The sequence below is a fragment of the Mustela lutreola genome, chromosome 10 (genome assembly GCF_030435805.1).
Source record: "Mustela lutreola isolate mMusLut2 chromosome 10, mMusLut2.pri, whole genome shotgun sequence".
NCBI lineage: Eukaryota > Metazoa > Chordata > Mammalia > Carnivora > Mustelidae > Mustela > Mustela lutreola.
This window is the reverse complement of record NC_081299.1, coordinates 90,815,134-90,833,724: the sequence shown is the minus strand read 5'-3', so window position 1 is coordinate 90,833,724 and position 18,591 is coordinate 90,815,134. Positions and strand designations below refer to the sequence as shown.

The window sequence follows — 18,591 nt, the reverse complement described above, 5'->3', positions numbered from 1 at the left end:
AAAGTATCATAAATAATTTTTAGTTATTTAGTAGAAATTAATAAATAAAAATATTTTTTCTTTAAATGACATTTTAAATATTCCCCAGGAATTCAGGCGATATTCCCAAAGCAAATGAAAATTTTGAATTAATGTAAATATTAATTTTTATGCCCAGCGTGGGGTTTTGCTGGGTATTTAAAATATATATACATTTTTATCTTGATATGTACACTTAATTTTTCCTTGTGCTCTGTGTACTTAGCATTGGACTGCTTGTCTTCTTTAATGAATATTTATTTATCACATATCAATGCTGGGAGATGAGTCACAGGGCCAGGCTAGGATTCCTGCCCTCTTGAACCTTACAGTTTGGTCCAATGTTTTTCAAACTTTATTGTGTATACAAGTCACCTGCATCTGCTAAAATCCAATCTTTGATATAGATTTGGCGCATGGTTTGAGAGTTTGCATTCTCACAAGCTCCCGATCATGCTGCTAGTCTGTGGATCACACTTAAAGTAGAAGACTTCATCCTTCCTTAGTGGTTTTAAGCTTCAGTGGCTCTATTATTAATCAGTCCCAACTTGTAGTTTTCTTATGAAGTGTACTATTGAAATCAGTTTATTCATTTTTTTTTTAAAGATTTTATTTATTTGACAGAGAGAGATGACAAGCAGGCAGAGAGGCAGGCACAGAGAGAGGAGGAAGCAGGCTCCCTGCCGAGCAGAGAGCCCGAAGCGGGGTTCAATCCCAGGACTCTGAGATCATGACCTGAGCCGAAGGCAGTGGCTTAACCCACTGAGCCACCCAGGCACCCAGTATATTCATTTTTTATCTTGTTGTAGTTCTATTCTCTCACTCAATTATAACTTGTCTGAAGGCAAGAACCAAGTTTTGTATTTATTTCTGTCTCATAAAGCCTAGTGTGCCTGGGATCAGAGAAACTACTCAGTGTATACTTAACAGGGTGATACTCCATGATTTAGGTTTAGCTCTCCATAAAAGCTGAAGGGGGCATCCGAAGATTTCTTAAAACCCCTAATGTAACAGACTGAAGATCAAATGGCTTTGGAGATAGTAATCTTTCCACTGAAAGAAATTCTGACCTCCTTCACAACACACCCCAATAGTCCATCTCTTTTTTTGTTTTTGGCATGTGATTCAAGTAGAGGACATGCAGCAGGACAGGAACCTCCTACCCCCACCCCACCACCAACAGGAAGTGGCTCTCAGACGAAGTGTCCACAGATAAAAAAGGTTTGTGGAGAGAAAGCAGCGGTGTGCCTAATCTGCAGGAAAGGTTTGTGGGGAAAAGATAGGTTCTGATTATTCCCACAGTGCCTCTTCTGAACAGAAATGAGAATTGTGGGCTTTATTTTATTATTTTAATTAGCCTTATGCGGTGCATTACAGACCCCAAAGTGGTCAGAAAGCCACAGCACATCCCCATGTATATTTCATAGGTCTGCACTATAGCTTTCATATTTCAAATAATTTCATCCCTAGGCTTTGGCCATTTATTAAAATAATGCAAGTGTGCATGAGCACATGCAGTGTTATTTATTACATAAATGCCCACCAAATGCTACCTAGCATCCCCCTTTTTATTTATTTATTTATTTTTACCCTGAGAAATGCCTTCTCAAGCTGACCTTACAGAAACGTGTTTCTGTGTGTTAAACTGCCTTCTTAGAGCACGGATTCTTACATGCATATATAGTGAGATTTCTGTCCTGATGCAAAGGGGCCATTTTCCTCGGTGACACAAGCCTTTTTCAACTGCTTCACACATGCAGCTGCCTGCTGCTTTGGGCCTAGTTATTGTTGCCCAAGGAGTGCTGCATTTTCTTCCTCTAGTATGAGGGGCTCGATGTGACAATAACCATTAGTTCTCAATACTGAATGAACTATAGAGAAAACACAGACAGCCAAAATCCAAGAGGCAATGTCCTGTTGGAAGGATAGTGAACCTTATTCTAAGCCAATGTTTGTTTGTTTTTAGTCACTGTTGAATAAAACCAACAGCATCATCTCATACACATCACCTGCAAGAGAGTGGGTCTTGAGAGTTGAGTCAATGCTGAACACTTTATTTAGATTGCAAATTATCTAGCTACCTCAGCAGACTGCAAAATCAACTGGAAGCTTTTCAGCATTTAATTAAGCAGGACAAAAGAAAGTCCCAATAATAACAGTGTGAAACTGCAGGAGAAAAATTATGAATACAAAGGGAGAAATCATCAGTAATTAACCCCAATCTGAGACTACAGAGGAGACTCCAAAACAAGAAAGGAGCACATACAAATAATACTAAATTTGCTTGACTTGAATGATTTCGTGTTTAATTTAACTATAAATTCACAAGAACAGTGATCCAATTGCTAGGGGGAAAAATATTCCACGTAGCAATTTCCCAAACCTTCATAGGGAAGATGAGTTTCACATCTAATGTGTGCTTTTCCTTTTGTTTCAAGGTTGGATTTTTACAGTATTACGTTAAGTTATCATCCCCTGCTGAGATATTGGGGGGTGTGGTGGGGAAAAATAATGGCTATGGGGTTTAGGGATTAAGGAAGTGTGGGAATTCTGCCTATAAAACTGCAGTGTTCCTTTAGCGTCTGACAAAACTCTTTCCTCACTGCTAGTCAACCTGGAGAGGTTTTTGTTTGTTTGTTTGTTTTGTTTGTTTGTTTGTTTTTATTCTAGCTTGTATATTATTTTCTTTAATGGCACCTTCTGTGACCCCCAGGGTCTGTGTGCTCTTAGCATTCTGAAGAACTTCTATTAATTAGCCAGTTTCACCATTACCCTATGACTGTTTAGTCTCCATTATGACTCATTTTTCTCCCCCTTTTAGCTTTTCTTCTGCTTCTTTAGGGCATAACCTGGATCATTCTCATTTTCTAGCTCCTAGGACAGTGCCTGACTACATGTTAGCTTCTTAATAAAAGTTTCTGAATTTTCAGGGCTCAGCTCTGTACCCCCTTGTTATTTTATATGGTGCAGAGGCAAAATTATTGGACTCGTGGGATAAAGTGACATTGACTGAATGTTAGGATCAGCTGATTTTCAAAAATTTTAGGTAAAATACAAATCATGTAGAGAAATTGGCTTTTATTTATAAGAATGATATACAAATAGCCCTTTATATTTATCTGACCATAAAATAGCAACTGTAATTTTCCTTTATATTAGCTCACAGTTTATAATAATGCCAGGACTGCTTCCTTAATTATTTTAAACTTGACCTTTTTGTTTTTCTAAAGTGCCAATTTATTGCTGGAATGTTATCTGTTGTTCAATAATGATACTTGTAATTTAAAGAGATGACACACTGTCAGGTATCCTAGTCAGTTAAAGTATATTTTTTAAGTAGGGGTGTTATTTTGAAAATAACATCCTAAGCCATTGTTAAAACTGTTATTTTGAGAATTAAAGAGAATTTGCCCTAATGATTGTTTAAACAAATTCCTGTGCTAATAGCATTCTACCACTGTAAATATCAGCTCTGAATGACATTACATATTTCAGTAAAAGTAACCCCCTGCTAATTGATTCTTGACTCATATTCTTTAAATTATTATGAATTGGGATTAGTCTCGGTTGTTTAATTTTCTTGCCTCTGTGCATTTCTTCAAACTGTTCTCTCCACCTGGAATACCCTTCCTTCTTATCTCTGTCTATTTAAATCCCAATCATTTTTTGGTTTCCAGTCCATTGTCATTCACAGAATGTATGCCAGCCAGTGCCTTACCTTTGTAGCTATTCATTTGCTTTCTCTCTTCCAGGAAGGATTTGTAGTCCAGCCCATAATTATTCCTCCTTCTAGTACACAACCCTGGCAATTGCATTAGAAATGTACTCAATAATACAGATTCACTTGGGTATGCATGGATTGGGATTGGGGAGTGTGAGAGCACGTGTGCATGTTCAGAGAGATTTTGAATAGAGGGTGATTTTAAAGCTCCTAACCATATCCCATTCCATTTAAAGCAAATATCCTAAATGAGCATGAGTTCCTAGATGGGTTCCCTTAGCTATTCTCAATTACCTAGATCTCAGAAGGTAAGATCTCACCACTATGCTTAGTTCATTCAATGTGACCCCAAACAGGCTTATGCTTGATTTGATAATGTAACAATAGATCAACTGTTTGTTCCAATACTGAAGGGGAGCCTGATCAAATAGGATTTAATGAACAACTCAGTCTAAGTTGTCTTCCTAAAGAGTTTTCTGGGAAATTTAAAAATTCTATTCAATAATTTTCCTCTGACTCATTGACTTTGCAGTTTAACCTTCACTTTAAATGTGACTTCTTTGATCATATGATAAATACTTCTTTGCATATCTATTTTTCTCTGTTAGATGACTATAGTAGATTGCATTCCTGCTTTCAGTTCTCTTTCATTAACATTATACTTCCCCCTTTTTGTCATGGTTTGATGGCAACTAGATTTTACTTTTCCACCTTTATCTGTTGGTCTTGATAGTGATGAGACACAGCAGACTTTAAACATGCTGTTGAATATGGCTTTTTCTCTTGTGTTCTTATGATTCACCATGAGAAGTACAAGGTCCCAGTAGCAACCTTTTCAAGAATAAACACTTGTAGCAGAAGGGAGTGGAGTTATCTGATTCCACCCAACATTAACACCAACAGCCAATTAACGGTGGTATGCCCTTGTTCTTTATCTATTGGAGGAAGATAATGGTGGTGGTGGTAACATACTATCCATAGTATAGCGTCTCTGCCTGTATTAAATGAGGCACTATGTATCTTAGAACAGTATCTGACTCAAAGGAAGTGCTCAGTAAGTGTCAATAATTATCATTACCATTAAAGAAAAAATTTTTTTTTTGGAGTAGGTTCCATGCCCAACATGGGGCTTGAATTCATAACCTCATGATCAAGAGTCACATGACTCTACTGATTGAGCTAACCAGCGCCCCATCATTACATTTTTAATCACCTTCGATATAGTATCACAATACTAAAACTTTATAAGATAAACCCCACCATTGTTTCCGTTCAACAGATGAAAAATGGTAGATCAGAGAGTTAAAAATTTTACCCAGGGTCACACAACTATTAAATAGCAACGTGAGACTCAGAATGAGTCTGGAGCTCACATCTAACCACTAAGCTGTCTTCTTAATGTTACTTTTGTGACTTAATGCATATATAACCCAAGGCAATGTTGGAACAGAACCAGCTAACTGCTAAAATGGAAGGGAACCAAAGAGAAATAATACAGGACAGAGAAAGAATAGTATCTCAGAATATTATCTCACCACACTAAGATTGTTGAGTAACCATAATGATTTTCACTTTCTGTTTGTTTCTAAGGGAGAACACAGGAACCCATAGAAAGTGTTTTCACAAATTTTCTTTTCTAATGGGGTTTTAGGAGCCAGCATAAAATATATTTAGAAAAGAAGGAAAGCACAGAAGATAGCCTCTTTGCAAACCAGACTTATTAAAAATATTCACTTACTTGTATATGTGGATTTTTCACAGTATTTCAAGACAAGTGAAGGGTCCTTTGTTAAAATGCTGTATTTTAAATCCTAATGCTTATTGCCCAGAAGTGGTAAGGACATGGAATTTTCTTATGGAATTGAAGTCTCTGATTCAGGTAACCTAGTCCTTTATCTGATGTCAAGGAAAATAGACTAATATTCAGTTGATAGCTATCTTATTTCCCCAAAGGCATGAGTGGCTGAGTGCGGAAGGAAGAAAAGCCCATGTCATCTACTAGGATTACAAATATTTCCACAGGAAAGCATTTTTTGTTAAATTTCAAAGTTATGCTGGGATCCCAACACAGTCTCACCAACAGTGGGATCCACAAAGCCTTTGGGTAGGTAAGATTGGTAGCATTTCCCCTTGGTGAAGGGAAAACACCCAGTTATTCATGCAGATGTTTTGACATGACCAGTGCAGTAGAATGTTTTTGGTAAGTGTCTTTTCTAGAAAAAATTTCCCTAAATTTTTAAAGGACATAATCCAATATTTATGACCTCTTACCCAAGGTTTGAAATAGAGGTCACATCTATGGCCATACCACCCTGAACATACCTGATCTCGTCTGAAATAGAGGTCACCTGGGGACAGACCAGGATTTTAGCTCACATACATAAGTCAATAGATCGAGAAAGACAATAGTGGCTGGGACTTTCTAGTCTGCCTATGAGTTAAAGTCTTCAGCTGCCTGTTCTGCAGTGGAGAGATTTGTCTGACACTAACTAACACTATTATCTCTACCCTACATATTTGGATTTTTGGAACTTTAGAAGGAATCTAGAAAGAGGACACCCTACCCTAAGGATCAATGTCCCCACTGAGAGGCCAAAGAGAATAAACCTCATAGAAGAGTCATTTAGACATTTGGAAAGAACAATGTCTTGAGATTTCTGCCAGCTAAAGAGAAGTCAGGATTGGAAAGTCAAGGGTTAGGAGAATATGCCACCCCAAAATATGACTATAGGGCTTCAGTATATGCTTTGGAATACTGATTATCTTGAGTTATAGCACCTGAAACCAGCAAATACAGGAAGAGGTTTCTGTAAATGGTCTGATCTGCCTAAAGAAGATCCTTTAAAAAGGAACTTACTTGTCACATCAACAGGGAATACAGACTCTTATCACTGGAGAGAGACTAGAAGTTGACACCATATTCAGTCAAATTTATCATGAAAGGTCATACTTCCCATCTGTTCTTATAAGGCCCATCCATCTTCCCTAAACACCATTTACTCTCCCCTAAGAAGCCCACATCCCCTTTATCCTTTCAGTATTAAGATGGTATTTCAGTCCAAATTCTATGCTACTTTGGGAAGGTATCCATTTTTTCCCAGGTTTCTCCCCGGGGGAGGTATATGTGATAATAGACTTCTGTTTGTTTGTTTCTGGTTAATCTGTCTTTTATTACAGGGGTCTCAGCTAAGAACTCATAAGGATAGAAGGAAAATCATTCCTCTCCCTTACAAAGGCATAGTCTACTCCTTATCATTAGCAACCCCATCCCCAACCCAATCAGAGAAATAAAGTTGGCATTAGGTCAGAGCCAACAGAAGAGAAACCCAAGGCTCTGCATCTCCTTTGGTCACCAAAATGGAATTTCCATTTTGTTTGGAATGCTTTTTTTTTTTTTTTTTTTTGCGGGGCGGGGGGGCATTAGTTTGTTTGGGAAATGATATTGCTTAGTTTGACAAGCTGAAATACATTCCTGGAAAGCCCCAGAAAAACCAATGCAACCCCACCACAGCACATATTATAGTATCTCTTTGGCACTGAGATTTATCAGTAGCATTTTCACTCCTTTCCAACATGGGGGACAAATTTACTACAACAGAAGTTTTTCTTTCAGTGGACATATTATAATTCTGCTAAAGCTTTTGGTTTGTCAGCTTTTGACCTAAAATGATATCACATGAGAAAACATTCACACAATCTAGTCAAAGTGTAAAAATGTAGAGAAGATAAATAAGCCTACTTTTGAAGAGAAGACATTTTGAGCAAGATTTCTAAAAACTGAGGAAATCACAGACTCTTATTTGTAAGGTTCTCCATGAGAAAGGGTGGGGCAGGAGTGAAATTTACAATAAAAATATATGCTTGTAATGAAAGGAGAAATCCTCAGAATGGTTCTCCAGTGAGGGAGGTTACAAACTACTAAATGCCAAGAGGTTGTGGTTCTTACCAACTGTCTTCAACTCTCTGTTATAAGAGAAGTATGAACTGGTTTGCTCTGGCTTGATTCCCCTGGCCACAAGACAGGAGAAGAAAAACAATGTGGTGAGAACATGAAGAGGCCATCCTTGGGACAGTTTGTACATTGCCTCATTTTACCTCTTCCTTGGTGAATATAGTGTACCCAGGTAAGGCTCCGAAGAAGCAATGTGAGATATTGTGATCAAACAGCCTACCATGCTCAGTGTATACCCTGCCAGGTGATAATGATTAATGTACTTCCAGATAACTATAGAAGGCCGACTTACTCCCCAGAACAAATACTTGCAGGTTTGCTAGAGGTTTCCCTCTGATGGCCACTGGCCTGCTGATTTTTCTAAATCTGGTTTTGGGAATCAGAAGCAGCCTGTACAAGGAAAATAGAACTTTTAGGTGAGCCCTAGAACCTCCAGTCTTTTCTACCATCACATTTTGTCAGGCATCTTTTTCATTTTTTTTTTTAGATTTTATTTATATATTTGAGAGAGAGAGAGTGAGAGAGAACATGAGCAAGGAGAAGGTCAGAGAGAGAAGCAGACTCCCCGTGGAACTGGGAGCCCTATGCGGGACTCGATCCTGGGACTCCGGGATCATGACCTGAGCCGAAGGCAGTCGTCCAACCAACTGGGCCACCCAGGCGTCCCATGGCATCTTTTTCATTTTCATCAGATCCAGGGAATCCGGGCTACTGTGCAGAGAAGTAAAAGGTGGACCCATTCTCTGTTTGTTCCAGTGAGGAACCAGTGGTTCTCCAGATCACTTACGAGGAAGTGCTGACACACAGGCTTCTGGGCTGTACTCCCAGAGTGTTTGATTCACAGGGTCTGACATGAAGCCTGAGATTTTCTCCAGGTGATCCTGATGTTGCTACTCTGGGGACCACATTTTAAGACTCCTCATAATAGGGGCACCTAGGTGGTTCATTCAGTTAAGCATCTGCCTTTGGCTCAAGTCAGGACCCAGGGTCCCAGGATTGAGCTCTGCACTGGGCTCCCTGCTCAGAGGGAAGTCTGCTTCTCCTTCTCCTTCTGCTTCTCCCCCTGCTTGTGCTCTCTCTGTGTCTCTATCTCCTATGTCAAATAAATAAATAAAATCCTAAAAAAAAAAAAAAAAAGAATCATTGTAATAGGTCAGATAGAAGTGTTAGTGTTCAAGCAAGAACATTTCCAGGTGTGATGTTCAGACTTTGCGCTTCAGTGGCCTGGAAGGGAGAGGAAGCCTCAGAGACCAAGGCTGAAATATGTGTGTGTAGTTCGGGAGCTAGAGGCTCCCAGACCTTTTAAGCCTGGTCATTCAGATAGAATCATTGGCAGCAATCTGCCTACATTACAAACCTATACTTAATACCAGTCTTAAATATTCTGTATCATTTTTATAGGAGATGACTGAGAAGTCATTTTAGCCATGAAAACATTTGGGGCATAAAAGGGAAAAATGGTTTGTGTTGAACTATGAGCATTTCAGGCAGGGGACTCTAGGCAGCTCTAGTATAGGGTTGAAGGACAACCAGAAACAGTTGCAATATTTGTGCTTGTCATATACTTACCTTTTCCTAATTTTCCTGTTTCCTTCCTCCTTCTCTTCCTTCCTTCTACACAAACTCACAAGCAAAATAAACATGACATTTTTAGGAAATAAATGGCATCTACTTAATATACATAGGAAAAAAAACCTTTAAGGTGTACATCTGCCAAATTTCAATCATGTAAGAAAGTATGCTAAAAAAGTAAACACTTGATCTTCTGACTCTGAAAGATTTGCTCCTTTTAGCATTCCATTGGGAGAACATCCCCCCCCCCCAAAAAAAAAATTCTCTTCCCCTTCTAAGTAGGTAACCATTTAGCTTCTGACATGAAATAGCTAATAACCATCTCTTCCTTTTTAAAAGATGGAAATCACTGTTGAAGACATGGTTAATTTTTAATGTGCTTTCTTCAAAAGTTAGACTAACTTTTAAAAACTCAAGTCAGAAACTAAAACGGATGTTATCCCATGGATGGATGACATCAATTGAAATGTATTTTTTTTTTTCTTCCTGGTGATTGATGTAATTTTCTATTAAAGTGACCTTTGCTAGAAATGTTTTCCCTGTAATGATTTCCTGTCCTTTTGACTCAGCAACCAGAACAGAAAAACTAGCTTAAGCCTTTCAGCTACTTGATGTTGAAGTGGGAAAAGAAGTTGAATCTGAAGGGAGCACAGCTGTATGCCATGTGAGTGCCAATCCCAAACCAGCCTTCCAGCTCCAACATCACAGCCCACTGTGGTCATCTCACGGACATCCCTTCAACGTTAATACAGTCCTACTTCCCTTTTTATTGTGAAGCATCTGTGGCCACACTCAGAATTCCAGCTAAATATGCTAACGTAATGTGTATCAGGTAGGGACACAAATATGCGTATGGTGGGGAGGAGCTATACTCTCAAGAACTGGGAAAGGGAAGGCTGATAATCAGATGGAAAGGAGCAGTGTAGGGGTAAGGAGTGGGGGATATACACATATAGCTTGCAATAGCGTGCTATTCTATGATCTCCAGTTGGGGAATCAGGGGATATGTATGTGTGTGTGTGTGTGTGTGTGTGTGTGTGTAAACCAGCACTTTTTGGTACGTCATTCTCTGCCATTCTTTATTAGGTCTTTTCCTAACTGGCTTCTGTCTCCTGGGCCCTTTCCTGTGTATCCTGTTCTATCATCTCCTGTGTGGAGTTCAGCACTAGCTCTAGTACAAAAATCTAATAGTACAATATATTACCAATTGCATCTTTGAATGTATGACTTTACTGACCCATGTATTTAGTACTACTGAGAATGTGAAAAAACAACAACCAGTATTTCTTTGGTTGTCAGAGTGTTTACAGTTTTAATTGTGAAGGAGGATTGTTTTCCTGCAGCATAGAAACTTATGTTTATTACTGTCTGACACAAAACCAGAATCATATCTGTGATAGCCTCATCTAAAAGGAAGTAAGAGTGGCATGGGAGTCTTAGACATCCATGCTTCCCTAGGAAGGGAACTAGAGGAGGTAAGCAGAAGTGGGTAACAAAAGTAATGATCTGTGGTAAACAGTCATTATGGTTTATAAATTCAAATCTATTCCACTCCTTTTAGAAAAAGCAGATCATCAATTTTTTCAAAGAAATGGAACAAATAATCTTAAAATTTATATGGAACCAAAAAATACCCCCAATAGCCAGAGGAATGTTGAAGAAAAAAACCAAAGCTTGTGGCATTACAATTCCAGACTTCCAGCTCTATTACAAAGCTGTCGTCATCAAGACAGTATGGTACTGGCACAAAAACAGACACATATATCAATGGAACAGAATAGAGAGCCCAGAAATGCACCCTGAAATCTATGGTCAGCTAATTTGACAAATCAGGAAAGAATGTCCAACGGAAAAAAGACAGTCCCTTCAACAAATGGTGTTGGGAAATTTGGACAGCCACATGCAGAAGAATGAAACTGGGCCATTTCCTTACACCATACACAAAAATAGTCAAAATGGATAAAAGGCCTAAATGTGAGACAGGAATCCATCAAAATTGTTGAGAAGAACACAGGCAGGAACCTCTTTGACCTCAGTCATGGCAACTCCTTCCTAGAAACATCGCCAAAGGCAAGGGAAGTAAGGCAAAAATGAACTACTGGTACTACATCAAGATAAAAATCTTTTGCCCATCAAAGGAAACAGTCAACAAAACCAAAAGACAACTGACAGAGTGGGAGAAGGTATTTGCAAATGACATATCAGATAAAGGACTAACATCCAAAATCTATAAAGAACTTACTAAACTCAACACCCAAAGAACAAATAAACTAATCAAGAAATGGGCAGAAGAGATGAACAGACATTTCTGCAAAGACATCCAAATGGCCAATATGAAAAAGTGCTCAACATCACCTGCCATCAGGTAAATACAAGTCAAAACCACAGTGAGATACCACACCACACCAGTCAGAATGACTTAAATGAACAAGTCAGAAAATGACAGGTGTTGGTAGGGATGAAGAGAAAGAGGAACCCTCCTACACTATAGGTGGGAATGGAAGCTGGGGCAGCCACTCTGGAAAACAGTATGGAGGTTCCTCAAAAAGTTGAAAGTAGAATCCTATGACCCAGCAATTGCACTAATGGGTATTTACTGCAAATATACAAATGTAGTGTTCTGAAGGGGCACATGCACCTCAATGTTTATAGCAGCAATATCCATAATAGCTAAAATGTGGAGAGAACCTAGATGTCCATCAATAGATGAATGGATAAAGATGTGGTTTATATATACAATGGAATATTATACAGCCATCAAAACCCAAAATCTTGCCCTTTGCAATGATGTGTATGGAACTAGAAAGTATTAGGCTAAGAAAAATAAGCAATCAGAGAGGAATAATTATATTATCTCATTGATTTGAGGAATTTGAGAAATAAGACAGAAAATCATAGGGGAGGGGAGGGAAAAATGAAACAAGATGAAACCAAAGAGAGAAACAAACCATAAGATACTCTTAATCTCAGGAAACAAACTGAGGGTTGCTTGAGTGGAGGGGGGTGGGAGGGATGGGGTGTCAGGGTGATGGACATTGGTGAGAGTGTGTGCTATGGTGAGTGCTGTGAATTGTGTAAGACTGATGAATCACAAACCTGTACCCCTGAAACAAGTAAAACATTATATGTTAATTTAAAAAAAAGTATCTATAGAATTATATGAATGAATATTGATATTTTCTCTTACTATGCTTCATGCTGGATCAACTAAATCCACTCTGCCTTTGAATACACACACACACACAGTCTTGTCACTACCATTTATTTTCTTAGGGATAAGAGATACCAACAATAAATACAAAAAAATGTATGACTTTTGTCATTTGAAACTATACTTGATTTTGTTGAAAAGCTCCCCCCTTCAGCTTAAACATTATGAACTTTGCTCAGCATACCAGCTAGTCTCCCTGTAAATATTTATCCTTAATATTTAAATACAGATCCTACCTGAATTTGAATGTATTAAGGTACAGAGAAATGGGATGAAGACATAAATTAAGCTTTTGTCTAGTGCTTGTATCTGAGGTGATTTCAAGGAAAGATATACTATATCCTTGTATCAGAGACACTTAACCCACAAATTTTAGGTACAATCCAAATTGACTTAGGTCAACTGAATTAAATTCAATAGCCTAAAAAGAAAGAAAACCAACAATTTTGTTGAAGAATGAAGTGGAATTCAACACATGCATGTGTATAAGAATTCAGTCCCCAAAAGCCTGGATAATGCAAGAAGAATTAGAAAAGTATGGGAGTGTCTTAGTCTTCCAGTCTGTTATACTAGAATACCATAGACGGGATGGTTTATATATAATCATCTTTCATGTTTTCAGAGACTGGCCATCTGAAATCAGGATGCCAACTTCGCTGAGTTCTGTTGAGAGCCCCCTCCCAGGCTACAGACCGTGGACTTCTAGTATCCTCATGTGGTGGAGAACAGGTATCGGAGGCTCATGCTCATGATTCCTACAAGGGCACTAACCCCATTCATGTAGGCTCCACCCTTACAACATCATCTAAACCTAATTATCTCCCAAAGGCCCTACTTCCTAAGAGAATCACACCGTGGGGTGATTTTCAATTTAGGATTTGGGGGCAGACCCATTCAGTCCACAACAGAGAGAAATGATGAAAAAGAATAGAGTTGAATTAGATTTCCCCCGCGTTCCCCAAATATTTTCAGAAACATCTCTAACCCAATTTTCTACATGATCCTGGGTTGCCATCCTTCCATCTATAACAAACACCAAGCTTAACACTCTCGATATCAGCAGGTGGGGACACATTTCTCCAATCAGTGCAGGTTCTGTCCCCTGTAGAGGACAGAGAAGTTGCTATGACTCTCAGTCTTTCTTTGATTTGTAGGTGAACTGTGTTCAATAGACACCAGAGAGATATTTTTGGAAGTGAGGATGTCTTTCTATGTAAAAGATATGATTCTCATGGATTAACTAGAAAGCTGAAATTAAAACCCTTAACAGAAAATTACAAATCAGATGTACACAGGCAAATTTTTGTAAGTATTTTATAGATCTATAATTTTTTCATTATAGTTTTAAATCTTTTTGATTTTACTTTGGTACTTCCTTATATTGCTCTGATTATTTTACTGCATGAGCCACTGAGAATCACAGATTCTATATATCAAACTTTATTTTTCACAAATAATTTTAGAACTCAAAGTGTTTGGTAAGTATACTTAGGTGTTTTATGGGAATAAATCTGGTAAAAGGAAGCATTTAAGTATTATACATTTAGAAATCACATCTTTTGGAAATAAACTATACCATCAAGACATATTGAATAAGATCCTCATATACAATATTTTTCCTAAATATTCCACAATTTGGTTGTGTAGCTTTGTATTCAGACTTGCTCTTTACTAATCTGAAAATAATCTTCAAGTTGCAAATAAAGAACTTTTCACCCTCACAGGTCCAAGCATGAAACAATGCCATGTGAGGAAGACAGTCTTTAGTTTTCCACAAACAGCTCTGTTAAGGCCAGCCATATTACCAAGAAACCACAGTTCCAAGTGGAGAACATGCTAGGCTATCTTATTCATGCTGATGTATGATCTAATTTCAAGTTTTTCACTTTGTAAAAGTTCTTGTTTCAAGGAAAGCAATTCTCCCAGCCTACATCCTATTTTTGCCTGTGAAATGAATAAAAAAAAAATGCAAGATACCTTTGGAATGGAATTTTTTTTTATTATTATTCAGAGCTGATTCTGCCCTTCTTTGAACTACAATGCACATCATCACTTATCAATAAATCATTCCAATGGCTTCCGTCATCCCTCTCAGGCCAGAAAGTCACACTGTCTCTGGTTTGACAAACTTACTAGGTTACTTCTTTAATGTATGGCAAATGTATCTACACATCAAATGACATTTCAAGCGTTCCAAGTATCTCAGAACTTAAGTATTCTATTTTGCTTTTAAAGAGGTAAAAAATACAAATTTAGGTGACAATATTTTTACCCTTTAGGTATTTTTATATCTACCCCCCTACCCTACCAGATCATGAGCTTTAATGGATTAGGTCTCAGTCTTCATCAACTTTTTAACACCCTCCCTTGGTAGAGTGCTTTGAATACAACACATGAGCAGTAAATTTTGAGTAAAACTGAAATTTCTAGAAATACATCTCTATACCAAAGAAATGGACAAAGGGAGAAGCAAAGGGAAAGGACATTTCACTGATGACATTAAGGAATTTGAGGGAATCAATTTGAGGAAAGCTCTCTTCTTCCCATCACACACCTACAACACAGTACTACTTGGCCCATTTTCACTTACAATCAATATTAATATTAATTGAAAGTTCTGTGCTTTACTTACCTGCTCTATTTAAACTGCTTACTCTATGTGAAGAGACAATATTAGTGGGTATCCGACTTAGTGAATTGTCTGATATCACGAGCGCAACTGGACATAGTGTTTATGTGCCATTTTTATTTTCAATGGTGAGATAGCTCTCTTCCTCCTGCCTATCCTGTTGTTCTCAAATACATCCCCTTTTGTCCCTTTCAACCTTTATTATTTGCCACTATCACTTTCTTGCCAAACATCTCCATTCTTGGTTTTTTTTTTTTTTTTTTTTTTTTTTCTTAAACGTCCCTTGGGCTCTCTCTCATCCTAAATTTGCTTCTCTTGACCTTGTACTTCCTTATGGCTACAGCCTGATTGCCCTCTTCTCCATGAAGAGGTAATCTACACTCATTGTCCCCACTTCCTCATTTCTCATTTATAATGCAACTCACAGGGATTAGCTTTTGTGCCAAGCAAACTGAAATTGCTCTGGCAAGGGTCAACAACCAACGGACATGTTTCAACTTTTAGATTCTTGGAATAAAGACCTGGAATAAAAACACTAACTTTTACTGGATGGATATATAATCTCTTTGACTTTCTTGAAGCTCCTAGTTGCCTTCTGTGGTACCAGTTATCCTCTTACCGTCTCTGATTTCTACTTTAAGTTTCTCCAATGAGTACCTCTTTTACATACCACTTAAACTGTGGTGATTTCATGTATTCCATTCTTATGATCCATGATTCTGCTCACCTTAACTCTTAGTTTGGATACCATCCTCTTCTTTTTTAGATGAAACCTTTGCCCATATATGTATGTGAAAGGCAAATTATTCCAGTTTGCCCTGAGGCAATCTAATTTCTTTTTGCCCATTTCCACCCAAACATTGCAGAAATACTTGCTACTTAACAGGTCTCTTTTGAAAGAATTTGTGACTTTGACTTTCAGATTTCCTTTTCTCCCCCCCCCCCCCTCCGCATTGCACAGGTTTGAAAAAGCATCACCATCCACCTGGAAATGCCAACGAATCCTATTCCTTATCCATCCCATCCAGCCTACGGCCAAATCCTTTTGATCTCATCTCCTACATTGTTCTGAAATCGGTTTCTTATTTTGTGCTACAACCATCTGATACCAAGTCCGAGCAGGTTCTCATTCTCATTAGCATGGAATAGGAAGAGAGCCAAGTAACCGAATTCTTCATTTTCAGTGCGGCCTTTCCTTCCCACCTCACAGACAATCAATCCATCCCCATCCTGCAGCCAGAGAGATGTAAATAAATAAATAAATAAAAAGACAAAGAAAAACAGAAAAAGTGACCAAATCACTCTCCTTTTTAAAGCTTTTCAGTGGCTCTTCACCATCTATAGGATGAAATACAATCTCTTTGGTTTGGTATTAAACATTTATATAAACTATATTGTTTATATCTCTGTACATTTTTGTTTTTTGATCTCTTTCAGGTTGACTTTGGACCTATGTTTGGACCTAAATGCTCTACAGAGCATTTATTAAAAGTTTTGTCTTTCTTAATGTGTTCCTTCTTAAGTTTCAGTGTGGTTTTTATCTCCAGGAAGCCTATAGTTTATCATAACTATTTCTCTCTTGTCATCTTGCAACATCTTATGTATAGCTCCAATAGCTTTACTATGTTGTATTAAAATAACTTTCTCTCCACTAGGTGATAAGCCACTCAAGGCCATAGATTATGTCTGATCTATCTTTGCAGATCTATGTGTCATCACATACTTCACACAGTAGGTACCAATATATGCATCTTACTGGCTTCACTTTGAGTACATATGTTATTTGTTATTACCCATATTCTTCAGTGCTTTAGAGACTTTTGTTGATTCTTCCTCTAACATGCAACTAGAGTAGTGACTAAAACAGTTTTGCCTAATATATCTTATTAATCACAACTCTAACAGGGAGATAGTAGAATTCCCAGGTTGGAAGTGAGAAAACAGATTTGCAAAAATTTTAAGTAATATGTCCAAAGTCACACATCTAGTAAGGAGCAGAGCTCGGATTTGTATCCAGGGAGACTGCCTATCCCATAACTAGATCCATACCAAGAAATCACCAGGTTTTTCACATATTTATATATCTCAGGAAAATGAAGTCTTATTTTATGCCTTATTCATTTTCATAGCTATTCCTTTGATGCAAAATAGGGATGGGTTTACTCTATTCCTTTTGGGGATATGAAAACTGAATTTCAAGTAAAATGAAATTACATTATAAAAATGTTTAAGAATAACAACGAATCAAAATTCTCACAACCCAATCTCCACAAGGCTCAATGCTATGCCCAGAACATATTACAAAATGTAGGTGGTCATATTTTTATTTCAATGAATAACATAATTCACTGAAAAAAAAAATACGACTCTATTATCCATGCCCTCAGTACTATAGGCACAGTAATTTAAAAAAATAAAAGAGGTATAACTTGACTCATTAGGAATATTCAGAAATAGTTTTGAAAAGTTACTTTCCTTCACTTGTATTCATTCAAACACCTACTAAGTTCATCTCCACAGGTCTCTCTGTAACCCCCCAGTATCTAAAACAGGGAAAATGACATAGGTCTTTCAGTTTTATTATGATGTTTATGTGAGATAACTTACGTAAAGTTTATGGCCCGGAGGGAGGGCAAGCGCTCAATAAATACAAATTTCTCACACTTCCTATTTCCCTTCCTTTTTTCTGTTCCTGTTCCTGTAGCCTTCTATAGTATTCACTAGATGCCTGCCACGCTGTCTTCAAAGGTTTCTCATTCTCCACCTTTTTTGTAATCCATCTTCTATTCGGCTATCTGGGCACAAAGTGAGCTAATTAGAAGGCCGCTGGAAAGGTCAGGCTGCTAATCTTCAAAAATGTTTATTGCTAATGAAATCTAACATAAGATTTAATTTACATTTTGAATGTTGGAAAAAGAAGGCATCTGTAAGCTTTAAGTCCAAGCCACTTGCATGTCATTTTAAACCACGCACTGAGGTCCATCCAGTCTAATCCATGTCCAAAGCTTTCTTCTTAATAACACAATCTAAGAACCTTCCCCGACATGTTAGACAAGAATTTGCACCGACATTTTCCCTCTCTTAGCCGAGGGAGGAGAAAGCGTCAAAGTTCTTCCCAGTTAAATGTTTCCTCTAACTTAAAACCAATTCATTCAAATGAGTGTGAACCTATTACCATATATAATTTAGAGCTGTCAAAAGCAAGTTCTTAAATGATTATAAAATATTGTAATCCTGTACAATTTTTTAAGGGCTGTTGTTCATGCAGCAAAACACCTTCAAACAGGGCACTGGCCCAGTTGATGGGATTATCTTCTGCCTTGCCCCTTTCAGAGTTCCCTCCTTCCAAAGAAACACTTGTTTCCATGGGCAACAGAGCCACCCAGGCACACAGATTCTGAAGCTCTGGATTGACTCGTGCCCTGAGGTAAACAGTTGCCTGCTGCACTACATAAACACTGAAAGCAAACTCCCTTGGTAAAATAGAG

The 18,591-nt window shown here is 37.9% G+C and overlaps 1 long non-coding RNA gene across 1 annotated transcript in view; it reads left to right on the top strand.

Moving 5' to 3' along the window:
* The window catches only part of LOC131809791 (uncharacterized), a 96,774-nt gene extending 82,358 nt beyond the window's left edge, over nt 1-14,416 (top strand). The window contains exons 5-6 of the long non-coding RNA XR_009345302.1: nt 13,097-13,203; nt 14,199-14,416. This is a non-coding gene — a long non-coding RNA (uncharacterized LOC131809791). The remainder of the gene's footprint in view (nt 1-13,096; nt 13,204-14,198) is intronic.
* Nucleotides 14,417-18,591: the final 4,175 nt, after the last annotated feature.